Genomic DNA, 12,889 nt, shown 5'->3' with positions numbered 1-12,889 from the left:
TCATCAAACCCTCATGGTACATAATTGCACCATATAATCAAGCAATTAACATACATACAAAAGACTAATCTAATATACTTGTATAAACATACACTAAGAGTAAGTACATCCTATCATACGAATGATATCCACAGTCATACGAAGTATAACGAGAAAAAATCATCTGAAAACCGAAGAGTTGAAAACTCACAAACATACTTGATTCCTCATAAGAATCAGTCTCACGAACCAACTAAATAACAATCAAAGGTCAAAACTCGGTCGATAACCCAATCCTTCCAAGTTAGACAAAAAGTCAAAGTAGTAAAAAAGACAACGATCAAAATCAACGGGGAGATGTGGCCAGACAAGACACTCCGCGCCCCACAACTTGAAAAAAATATCCATGAAAGGTTTCTAGAGGTGTGCCACGCTCTATGGCTTAACAACCTCAAAATGATCTTAACGGATAAAGTTTCTAACTTTATCTAAATCCCTGGCTTAATCAACCCCAAACTCTAACCCTAACTCAAAATGTAACCATTAAGATAAAAATCCCATGCATGGCTTAAAAAGAATGCATGAACACTCATTTTTCTACCATCACAATTTCCAAAAGTCATTCTAATTCAAGAATGATGTTTTTAATTTTTTTCCAAAAACATCATAAAAGAGACCAAAATGAGACGAATATCTCACTCAAAATTTAGATCTATGGAAAGAAAGCATAAATGTAGAGATTTTAAACTTACAACGGTCTAAAAATGTGTTGAAATGGTTGGATCTACTTTATATCTAAACTCTCTTGAGCCAAAATCATCTTCCTTTACCTTAGCTACAAAATCAAGTCACAAAATCTCAAGAACACAAGAAATGGAGGCCATGATTTCGAGAGATTTAGTTTTGGAGAATGGGGGCTTCCAAATGAGGCAATACTAGAAGTTAATGCCCTTAAATAGATCCCAAGGCACAAAAATTAGGGTTTATCTACCACCTAGGGAGTGTTGCATAAATATTTAAGCGCTTCGCGGCCGACAAGCGCCCTGGCACAACGTCTGCTAACACACCTCAGTCCAAAATGGCCCCTAAACAAAATTCAAAGACTTGACAATATAAAAAATACATACCGAGAAATTGGGTGTTACATGACCCTACTTTACATAATGAGTTTTAAAATCACACACACAAACACACACACACACACACACACACACACACACATATATATATATATATATATATATATATATATATATATATATATATATATATATATATATATATATCGGGTCTTGTAATTGGTTATGCGGGGGTGTTCTGTCTAGCTCGTATGTCTAATGGGTGTGTGTTGTGGCTAGATTCTGTAACATCTCGATGTTCAGGCGCTTCTAAATTTATCCATTAAATTCCATTTCGTGTCAATTGGTTAAGTGGTAGCATCCTTGGGCATCATTGAGGTTTGGACATGGTGTGTTGCAGGCACCAACACCGCGTTTCTAAATATTAAAAGGTGCGGGTTTTATTTGGGCAACACAACGTGTTTCTTCTTGGAACATGGCGTGTTCACCGCTAAGAATGAAACCCCAATGTTCTAGGTTTTTCTCCCTATTTAAAGGAATGTGGATGCTAGGGTTTGTTTGCCTACAACCTCCATCAGCCCCTCAAGCTCTGAAACAAACCCTCATTATTTCCTCCCTATTTGTGAAGCTAGTTGGTATTTGGAAGGAAGAAGGTGAAAAAAGGAAGCAAGGATCCAACAAGCAAGCCCCATTCTTCAGTTTCGCACTCTCCTAGACCTTTGTAAGTGTCCAAGACCCGATTTTTATCATTCGAAGTTGTTAGATCTTGATTTTTGCCCCTTTTCACCTTCTCCTTGAATGTTGCAATGGGTGAATCTCATAGAGTTGAAACTTTATGGATCTCCAGGTCAAGGTCACCTAGTAGTGGCTTGGATCCGGTCTTTAACCAAGTTTTGATGCCATGCTTAGAGATTAGGTCATAAATCCCCCTTTTTTTATATAATATGGGTTCAAGACATGCATTGGCCATGCATGTCTAAAAAGAATCGACTAGAAATGAGAGGGACTTGGTGAGTACATAGAGGAATTCGACGAGTTTGGTGAAACATTCCCGATTCTGTTAAGGGAACTCGACGAGTCCACAAGGGAACTCGACGAGTTGTACTAGGGAAGTCTTGTTTCTGTTGAGAATGAGGAACTAGGCGAGTTGGAGGAAAACTCGACGAGTTAGATCGCGATTTCACGATTCTGTGATTCATGAGAACTTGACAAGTTGAAGGGTAAACTCGACGAGGTGAGCCAACTCAGAGCGTAGACTTTGACTTGACTTGGCCAGAGTTGACCCTTAGGGGTTATGAATATGGAATGGTATCTAAGTGTTTTTTTATTCAGGCAGTAAGTAGAGCTGATTCCGGGCAGAGACGTTTCAACTATCATCCTACAGTGAGGTGAGTTTCCTCATGTATGAATGGGTCGAAGGCACCAATGTCGGGACATATAGTTATGTTAGTGTGTTGCCGTACTAAGGTTTGATGTCGTGCAATGCTCGATGTAGGTTTATATGTTTTAGGTTTCGATTCGATGCCGGGTGATGCCCCGAGGGATACTTATATGCTTGATGTCTTTGTGATTCTTTCATGTATCAACTTTACATGTTTCCGGATCTCGGTATGATGTCGAGCTATGCCCGAGGAATGTTTATACGTTTCCGAATTTCGGTCTGATGTCGGGTGGGGCCCGAGGAATGTTTATATGTTTATTTCATGTGATTATTTATGTGTATTTGTTGATATGTTTATACCTAGATTTTCTCGATGTCGGGTAGGGCCCGATGCCGGATTTCGGTCCGATGCCTGGCAGGGCCCGATGCTGGACATTGTCCGATTCCGCATGGGGCCCGATGAAGCGGGCAAGGCCCATGATATGTTATTATCTGATTATATGATTATGTGTATGGTATGTGGTAGTTTGGGAGACTCACTAAACTTCATGCTTACAGTTTTTAGTTTTGGTTTTAGGTACTTCCGGTAGTAAGGGGAAGAGCACAGGATGACTGCATTGCACACATCATTTTGTTTAGCCAGTGATGGTTTTACTTTGATATATTGATATGAGTTTTGATTTGATACTCTTATTTGATACTATTATGAACTTATGTATTTGGATGAAATGATTTTGATAACTATGGTTATTTTAATAAATAAAAATGAAAATTTTGGTCATGGTTTTTGGGATGTTTCATAATATGTAATGGAAAACTTTATATGTGTACGTTTTTTTGTAAAGGAAACCTTATTTGAATTCCAGATTCAAATTTTAACTTTTATTCATATTGTTTGTCTATATTGTACATCGTATCATTTTGCAGGCTAACTTTTATTCATATTGTGTTTCTATATTGTACATCTTATAATTTTGCAGGCTATATATGGGGTTTCGTAGGGTGATAATCTTGTACATGATGGCTTATGTGATGGGCTAGGACATGTAGGTGATGGGGTCGAAGATCCACCACCTCCAAGAGACTTTGGTCGTGGACAACAAGAATAGGATGGTATGTCCGGTTATGATATATTTATTAGATATTCTTATTCACTTATTATAAACTATCGTGACTAATACTGTTAATTATATTTTTCAGTTGGGCTACCCAAAAAAAGAGGTCTATCTAAAAACATCCAACTATCAAAGCTGATACATGCAAACAAGGGAAAGCTCATAGATTTGGATTTCGACATGGAGCTCTCGTTCTCCCCTTTCCGGAAACATGGTAATTGGTTACCCATGAGATTGTGAGGTATATGTGGGAGAACATCCCTTTTAGCTTATCTGATTAGGATAATGTTTCCCCCCCTTTAAGGAATGCCTCATTCGTGCATCTTAAGGTAACTTGGATAATATTTTAAGTTTAGTTGTGACTGGTATTTAATTAACTAACATTTTTGTATTTGTAGAGAAAGTTTGATTTGGAAAGGTTAACTTGGATCCCCAACGTGCTCATTTATTGCAGATCATTGAAGTGACTCCACAAAAAAATTATAGAGACCGGAAAAGTAAAGCGCATACTTATTTTTAGATTGTCGTAGGGCTTGAAGATATCCCAAGGGTATTATCCACCCCTCCCCGAGGGTATTTCACATGAAATTTGGGTGCACGTAATCAAACATTTTCAAACCCCTGAATTTATAAAGTGTTCAGCGGCATACAAACAAGTACGAGCATACCAACAAGTTGTAAACATATGGGAATCATGCTCGTATAGAAATGCCTGTTTCAAAGAAGTAATTTATTATATATTTAACTATGTATTTAAAGTACAATTAATCTAATTTTTAATAGTAAACAGGAGATCACTAGACTCGAAGAATTTCGTACGACTAACACTGATCGTTAAGGGGTATGTAGTAGTCTCATAGTCGAGCTACAATATGAAAGTGGTTAATTTGTATTTTCATATCAGTGTTATATATATATATATATATATATATATATATATATATATATATATATATATATATATATATATATATATATATATATAATGATGTTTATAATTTTTTGAAAATGCAGAATGCTTTGCTCCAAGAGATCAATCAACATACTCAAGCTTCTTCTGAAGCAAGTGGTCTAATGTTAGAGGATACAAAAATTTGTTTTGAAAGAATATTGGGTGCTTAACGCCACCATATTAGAGGTATTGGGTGTAAACCTTCTTTGGTTGTGTTTATGTACGATCAGGAACAACCACTGACACAGCCCCCACCACAATCACAGGTAATTGTTAGTTTAAGTGTATTTGGAAAGTACAATGCTATAATGAAAAAATGTAACACCCAAAGTCTGGAAGGCCAAGAAAGGAAAGAAAACCCTAATTTTAAGGGGCGACTCGGCGAGTCCAAGGAGGAACTCTACGAGTCTGAGCGGGATCCGGGTTGAGGAGTAAGTGACCAACTCGGCGAGTCGGCCAAGGGGACTCAGCGAGTCTAGTCTGTGCGAGGAAAACCCTAAATTCGGGACTTGGAGCCTATTTAAACATCTCATTCTCTCCCCTAGGACTCCTTTACTGCCTCTTTCACCCAGAACATCGAACCCTAAGCCCCATTGTTGCTCATTCAAGCTTCGAAGCCATTTTTGGGTGATTTGAAGGAAGAAGAAGAAGGGGAATCATTGAAGCTTCAAGGAGTGGCCTTAGAGCTAAAGATTTGGGGAAACTTTCTGAATTATTGAAGGTATTAAGTCGTTCTCTCCTTTAGATCTATTATGGTTGAGAGTTTTGGGGGTTCTTGGACTCGGCGCGTAGCATGAAGATTAGTCCATTACTTTACTCACACATCCATGTACTCGATCCCTTAGTCCATTACTTTACTCACACATCCATGTGAATAAGTAATTAGTCTTAATTTTTCCAATACTTGAAAGCTCTCATTCATCATGCTATATAACTTGCATGATTCCAAGTCCCGGTCCAATTGTAACTTAGGTGATGAGAATCTTTCCTTGTGTGGTAAATTTAGACATTACCACAAATGAAGGAATCAATTTCATATTTCCATTCTTGCTATTAATGGAATCATATAAGCAACAATTTTTCCTCAAATGCCATTGTAAGGATATTTTAAAATAACTAAAATCAAAATTTTTTCTTTTATTTTAAAACTATGCGGAAAAACTTATCCTTACAACCCATATGAAAACTTGTTGTTATCTATTCCTAAGCAATATCTCATAACTCCTAAGAAGTAGCTCAAGAATCCGATTTTCAAACTACGCGATAGAAATCCATCTATGCGATCAGATTCAGCATATTCTTTCTTTGAGTACCTTTACTTTTCTTTGATTCTTAAAACATTACCATGTGACCCAGTCACATCATGTATCAAGAATCTCAGAATAGAAACTTAACAGAGTTAGATAGTGGACTTTACCTGAAGTAGAGTCAAACTTATTGAATTTAACATCCTTAGGTAAACTTGGCAGCTTCGCAACCAATGCCCCTTCCTTTGGCAATATAAACATATGGACCCTTTGATAATGGTACACGAGACTATCACAGACTTAGTTTTTCTCTTTACCATTTGGTCAACCGAGTTGACTATGGCCGATCCCTTTCCATTGGGAAGAGAATGCTTTTTTCTGTATTTCCAGTGTCACCATTGTCAATGTCCATAATTTTCAGGAAGTTGATATTAACAAATAGATAAGATCATTAAGGGTCTTGTCATAGTCTGTTTCATAGGTGTTCCAAAAGAACTCACTATGTGACTTAGAAAGTAGTTGAACCACCAACTTTCTCAAGACTTTGACACCCAACTCTCCCGGCTTGTCAATATGTGACTACATCTCCAAGATGTGATCACACCAAGACCTTGCCTTGCCAATAGGGTTTGAGTGACTTTTGAACTTGTGGGTTGGGAGAATAATTTGAAGGAGGTGAATGAAGTAAGATTTCCAAAGGACATCATCTTCATTTAGGAAAGCTTGTTTCAAGAGATTTGGGAAGATCATAAATGTCTAAACCAGACATGTTTTGGGAGATATTCAAGATAGTTGATCTTAAAGTCCTTAATATACACCCAATATGAAATATTAAGGCTAGGACCCAACAAACTATTTTATAACGTAGAAGAGGTATGCCGTAATCCAAGCTATAAAACAATTTGAAGGTAGGTGAATGATGATTCACCAATTTCCACCAAGATAAACGAAATGTATTATTAGGTTTTAATTGGTTTTGGAAACTCCTAGATCTTTTGAGATTCATTGAACTGTTCAATGGCATGTTTCAATCTCGAGTGGGCCCTTCAGGTTTTGTGACTGGGATGCCGAGGATCACAAAACAAGGTGTGAAGTAACCATGCAAATTACTTGGTACCATTAAGTGTTTACCCCTCAATCGATGTGCCGGTTAACCACACACGCTCCATCGATACTATGATAAACATTAAGTTACCCTTTGCCTACCTTGTTAAATACGAGTTAGTGTGCCGGTTAACCACACACGCTCCACTAACCGACTTAAACAAAGTGCAAAGTGTAATTTCATGGATTAGCACCTTATTCACATTTTCCTAAGTAACTAAGATTGGGAATTATTAAGAGTTTAGTTACTTAGTATTTATCATTAATACTTTTAATGAAGGGAGAATTATAGTCCTGTTAAACCCGTTCGGCTAACGACCCTCCACCAGTCAAGCAAGCGGTGGGTGAGAGTGGACACCCATTAAGTTGCCATTTTATAGGCAACAACCTTATACCCACCTTATAGACCGGCTTCGTGAATGAGGCGTACTAGCGGTAAGACCGACTTTACTCTTATACATATATATATTATTAACTTATAATATTATAAAGTATAAGGGTTGAATTTTAACTTTTAAAATTCTAAGGGCTAACTTGGAATTAAAGTATTCATAAGAGAAAACTTTACAAATTCCAAAACTTGAGGGCAAGTTTTGAAACTATTCAAAACTAATTAATTCCATAACTTATGTGTTTAAAGTAGTTTTAATCCAAAAACTCTTCAAGTTCCATAACTTATGGAAGACTTTAAACTAATAAAAGAATTAACTTTTCTTTATTTTTATAACTTATGGAATTAATTAAGGTTACACTTTTTTTTTATATTTAATGAAGAGACTCTTGGTCCTCCATAACTTGAGGACAAATTATGGAGTCATAACTCCAATTAATTAGAACTAAACTCTTCATTTTTGTAACCTTTGCCAATTTTATGAGTTTTATGAGTCTTTAATGTGACTCTTCATGTAACTTGAGGACAAGTTACACAAACACATTTTATACTCAACTCTTAGATTAAAATGGATTGAAAACAACTAATTCAATTAGCTTTTCTATTAATCTAAGCAACTCATAAGAACAAGATAATTCAAATCAAACTTTTTCATGTAATTAGTCTAACCTTTAAACTAATACAAAACATGAATCTATTGACAATTATCTTTGAAAATGGATTAGCATGAACATTACCACATTAAAAAACAAGTTTATAAGTTCAAAAACAACTTAGGATAATGTTCCTAGTCCATTTCTAGCCAAAAACCTCGAAGATATGCTGTCTGGGGTCCAACTCGTCGAGTGCATGAACAAAACTCGGCGAGTTGGATGCATTTTGCCTTGGACTCGTCGAGTCCCTTCATGGACTCGGCGAGTCTGCTGGGCTGACAGCATCAAAACTCGATTTTTCAGCTTCTATTGCAGGTATAACAAGAAAACAAGCCTAGGCTCTTATACCACTGTTGGGTTATGAGCATTCTAACACTCCTAAGTGTACATGCAACCCTAAATACCTTGGATCTATGTTTTCTCTATTATACATGCAAATATGAACATCCAAGGTATTATCCTAATCTAGCATACAAAACTATCAATATGGCAAGATAGAATACATACCTCTTTGATGTAGAATGTCTTCATGAAGCTTGAGTGCCTAGTGCCCCAAGTGTGACACCTCAAATGGTTCACACAACACCAAATACACTTGGAATAACTTAGAGAGAATTGTACACTTCATGAAATCGGCTAGCCCTCTCTAGAATAATCTAGTTCTAGTGGCCGATTTTCCTCAAGAATAAGATGCTTATATAGTTATACAATTAGGGTAAACCCTAATTGTCATGACTTTCCATTTCCTTGGATACATGGGTTCAAATACACCATGGAGCATCATATGGGTTTTGGCCTAACTAGATAATCCATGGAGCATTAGCCCACTATACAAGTATGGATGATTTACACAATCAACCCATATATTTAATTAGTCTTCTTTTGATCACTTAATTAATCCTAGATTAATTCTTGATCAATACTAATTAAATAATATTATTATTCTTATTATTAATATACTAAAACTTATAATATATTAATAACCATAAGTGTCTTATTTCTCTCATTATAGTCTATCCAAGTGCATGATGTCATGCAACCCAAATGGACCATGCCGGGTCGGGTCAAGTCTTACCAATTATAGTGATGGACTTAGACATTAATCCAACACAAGTATGCAGCATACGGTGGAATTCAGTTAGTTGATCGTGGGGTTCTTGACACCAAATTATAGAAGAAAGAAATGCCTAGTGGATACTGGCAATAATGACCCGTACTGGAAGTAGCAGGAGTAATAGATTTGGTGAAGATAGGGTCTTCACAGTGGTAGAGGGAATAGATGGTTATGGAGCATTGCCTTGGGAAGGCAAGGATATCGTGCAAGGAAAGAAGGGGTGAACCCTTATGGGTTCAGTTGTAGTACTCGGAAAGTACCAGAAGGATTGTCGGTTGAGTAATTTTGGGTTTCCAGGATGTTCAGGGTCAAGGTTGACCCGAGATTATTATCCGTAAGGATTAATGTTAGTCTGAATGACTGAGCGAAAGGCCAGCGAAGGTAGGAAGCTGGTGTTAGAATAATTGGTGGGGTATTGGAGGCAGATCGCAGGCGGTGGATCATAGTAAACTTCGAGGACGAAGTTTAGTTTAAGTGGGGGAGAATTGTAACACCAAAAGTCTTGAAGGCCAAGAAAGGAAAGAAAACCCTAATTTTAAGCGGTGACTCGACGAGTCCAAGGAGGAACTCGGCGAGTCCGAGCGGGATCCGGGTCGAGGAGTAAGTGACCGACTCGGCGAGTCGGCCAAAGGGACTCGGCGAGTCTGGTCTGTGTGAGGAAAACCCTAAATTCGGGACTTGGAGCCTATTTAAATGTCTCATTCTTTCCCCTAGGGTTCCTTTACTGCCTCTTTCACTCAGAACATCGAACCCTAAGCCCCATTGTTGCTCATTCAAGCTTCGAAGCCATTTTTGGGTGATTTAAAGGAAGAAGAAGAAGGGGAATCATTGAAGCTTTAAGGAGTGGCCTTAGAGCTAAATATTGGGGGAAACTTTTCGAGTTATTGAAGGTATTAAGTCGTTCTCTCCTTTAGATCTATTATGGTTGAGAGTTTTGTGGGTTTTCTAGCCATGATTAGCTACCCCTTTTGAGTTAAAAGCCAGATCTGAAGTTGCTACTTCGGATCTAAGCATATTATGGTCTTGAGAAGCATAAAGTATCTGCCCTTGAGTTGATTATGGAGCCTCTTTGCTTTAAACCCTAATTTATGGTGTAGTTTGCCTAGATCTCCTTCTCTACACGTAAATTTTGCAACTTTACGTGAGGAATAGGCTTGGGAAGGGTAGATCTACAGTATGGAGTCCGTGCATGACTTAAAAGTCCTCTGCTTGTAAGGAGATCTGAATGGACTCAGCGAGTAGCATGAATATTAGGAGCAACTCGACGAGTGGGATGAACAGCTCGTCGAGTCAGATGAAGATTGCCTTGTACTCGGCGAGTCAAGTCGCGATACCCCAAACCCTTCGAGATGAGACTCAAATCAGTGAGTCGAATGGAGATTCGGTGAGTTGGACATGCTAGGACTTAGAAATCGGTAGACTCGGCGAGTCATGGACTGACTAGGTGATTCGAGACGCGAAAGGAATGACTCCGAACATATGAACTCGGCAAGTTAGTAGGGTGACTCGGCGAGTAGGGTTGACCTGGGAGGTTGACTTTGACCAGGACTTTAACTTTGACCAAAGTTGATTTGGTTGTCTCTCGGGGGTCAGTTAGACTCAGTGTTGCATTGATATTGGTAGTTCGTGGCGCAAGGGGAGCAGGAGTTCAGAGAGTTGTTGGGCAGTAGCTAGTGAGATCATCAACAAGTTCAGCCAGTGTAGGTGAGTTTCCCCTTGTGTGAATGGGTCTAAGGCCACAATGTCGGCCCATGTAGTTATGAGTAGAAGGCCCGGGGGTTAGCCCTAGGCACCGTATGTTAGTATGATATTCCAACGAGGTCCATTAATAGCGGGCGGGTGCCTAAGGATTTGTTTATATGATAGTTTATACTTGTTGTCTGTATGATACATGTATGTGCCTGGTAGGGAGGTGAGTGTGGGCGAGGTCCCGTATCTCACTAATAGCAGAGTGTGGATGGGGTTCCATATCTCATTAGTAGCAGAACAGGGGTGAGGCCCAAGTTAGGGAAGGAGTGAGAGTGGGCTAGGCCCATATCTCACTACTAGAAGGAGCGTGGACGGGGTTCCATGACTCATCAATAGTAGGACAAGGGCGAGGCCCACGATAGGCAAGGCCTTAGTACAGGACCAGTTGTATGTGTTTAGTTTATGTGTTGTGACATGTTTATGTGTTATTATTTGTTAGTGGGTGAGGCCCTGTGACAAGCGAGGCCTAATTGAAACAGATCTGTATCCGAGCGGTGCTTGAAGCCAGGCGGGGCCGTTATAGCGGGCGAGGCCCAGGATAGCGGGCGTGGCCTAGTATGTGCAGTATGTTGTTATGCATGGTATGTGGAAGGGTGGGGAACTCACTAAGCTTCGTGCTTACGGTTTTCAGTGTTGGTTTCAGGTACTTCCAGTAGCGGAGGGAAGATCTCGGGGTGATCGCATGGCACACACCATTGATTAGATAGCCTATGAATGTTTTACTCTGATAATGAACATGTGTTTTGGAAATTAATACTATGTTTATGTTTTGGATTGATGATTTTGCTTTAATTAATGTTTTATTAAAAGAAATTTTTGGTCTTGAATTTTGGGTCGTTACAAAAAATGAAAAAAAAATAGGATTCTATAATCATCATGACCTTAATTTCTAAAGTAGAATGCTATAATGATATGTTGGTAGTTGTTAGTTTAGTATAGGACAATGCTACAATGGTAAAATGAAAAAAGTACAATGCTGTAATATATATGCAATATTGTGTAGGATGTAGTTTGGTTATAGTTTGATATGTTGGTATTTTGTAGTTTTGTAATTGTTAGTTTAGTCTAATATAATGCTATAATGGAAAAATGAAAAAGTACAATGTTATAATGTATATGAAATATTGGATAGGTTGTAGTTTGCTTATTGTTTGATATATTGGTATTTTGTAGTTTGGTAATTGTTAGTTTAGTATAGTAGAATGCTATAATGGAAAACGAAAGAAATTTCAATGATATAATATATATGCAATATTGTGTATGATTTATGTTTAAGTGTATTTGGAAAGTAAAATGCTATAATGATATGTTGGTAATTGTTAGTTTAGTATAATACAATGCTATAATGGAAAAATGAAAAAAAAGTACAATGTTAATGTATATGCAATAATGGAAAAAAGTACAAAGATATTGTGTAGCAAGCATGTTTAACTGTATTTGGAAAGTACAATGTTGTAATGGAAAGTAGAATGCTATTACGATATGTTGGTAATATATTTTGTTTTCTTTATAGTTGGACATGCTGCAAACAATAATAAAAGACCTGGCCTGTAGTACCTTACTGGAAGAATGGTTTCGATCGTTGTTGCCATGAAATAAAAACCATCGAAACGAGGGGAATGATGAGGATGAGTAGCTATTTTTTTTAGGATTTATGAAATTCTTTGTTTGTGTTAGTATTTTAGACTAATATTTTGGATATATATTGCACTATGTTTGGATGAGATTTTTTGACCGGATGTTCGGATTAATATTTTGGATCAGATACCATATATATTATTAAGTTGTTAATGTTTCGAACTATTTTTCTGCAATTTTGTTTTCCAATTTTAATGTTAACTACTAAAAAAACGGAAACTACAAATAGTGGGATGAACACGTATTAGTGGCGACGAGGCTTTAGCATCGACGACAACATTAACGTCGACCGTGTATTGGCAGCGACGTAAAGCAATATTGGCGACATATTTACCATTGGCAGTGAGGCAACAACGATAACCTATTAGTGGCAATGCATCACCACAGAAACTATTAGCGGTGACATACCTGACTTTCAACGGCGATGTCTCTTACCGCTAACCGCTAATACTCGCATTTCTTGTGTGTGTCTATATATATATATATA

Source organism: Lactuca saligna, chromosome 5 (assembly GCF_052625555.1).
Source record: "Lactuca saligna cultivar CGN05327 chromosome 5, ASM5262555v1, whole genome shotgun sequence".
Taxonomy (NCBI): domain Eukaryota; kingdom Viridiplantae; phylum Streptophyta; class Magnoliopsida; order Asterales; family Asteraceae; genus Lactuca; species Lactuca saligna.
The sequence above is the reverse complement of the archived record's forward strand: the minus strand, read 5'-3'. Positions refer to the sequence as shown.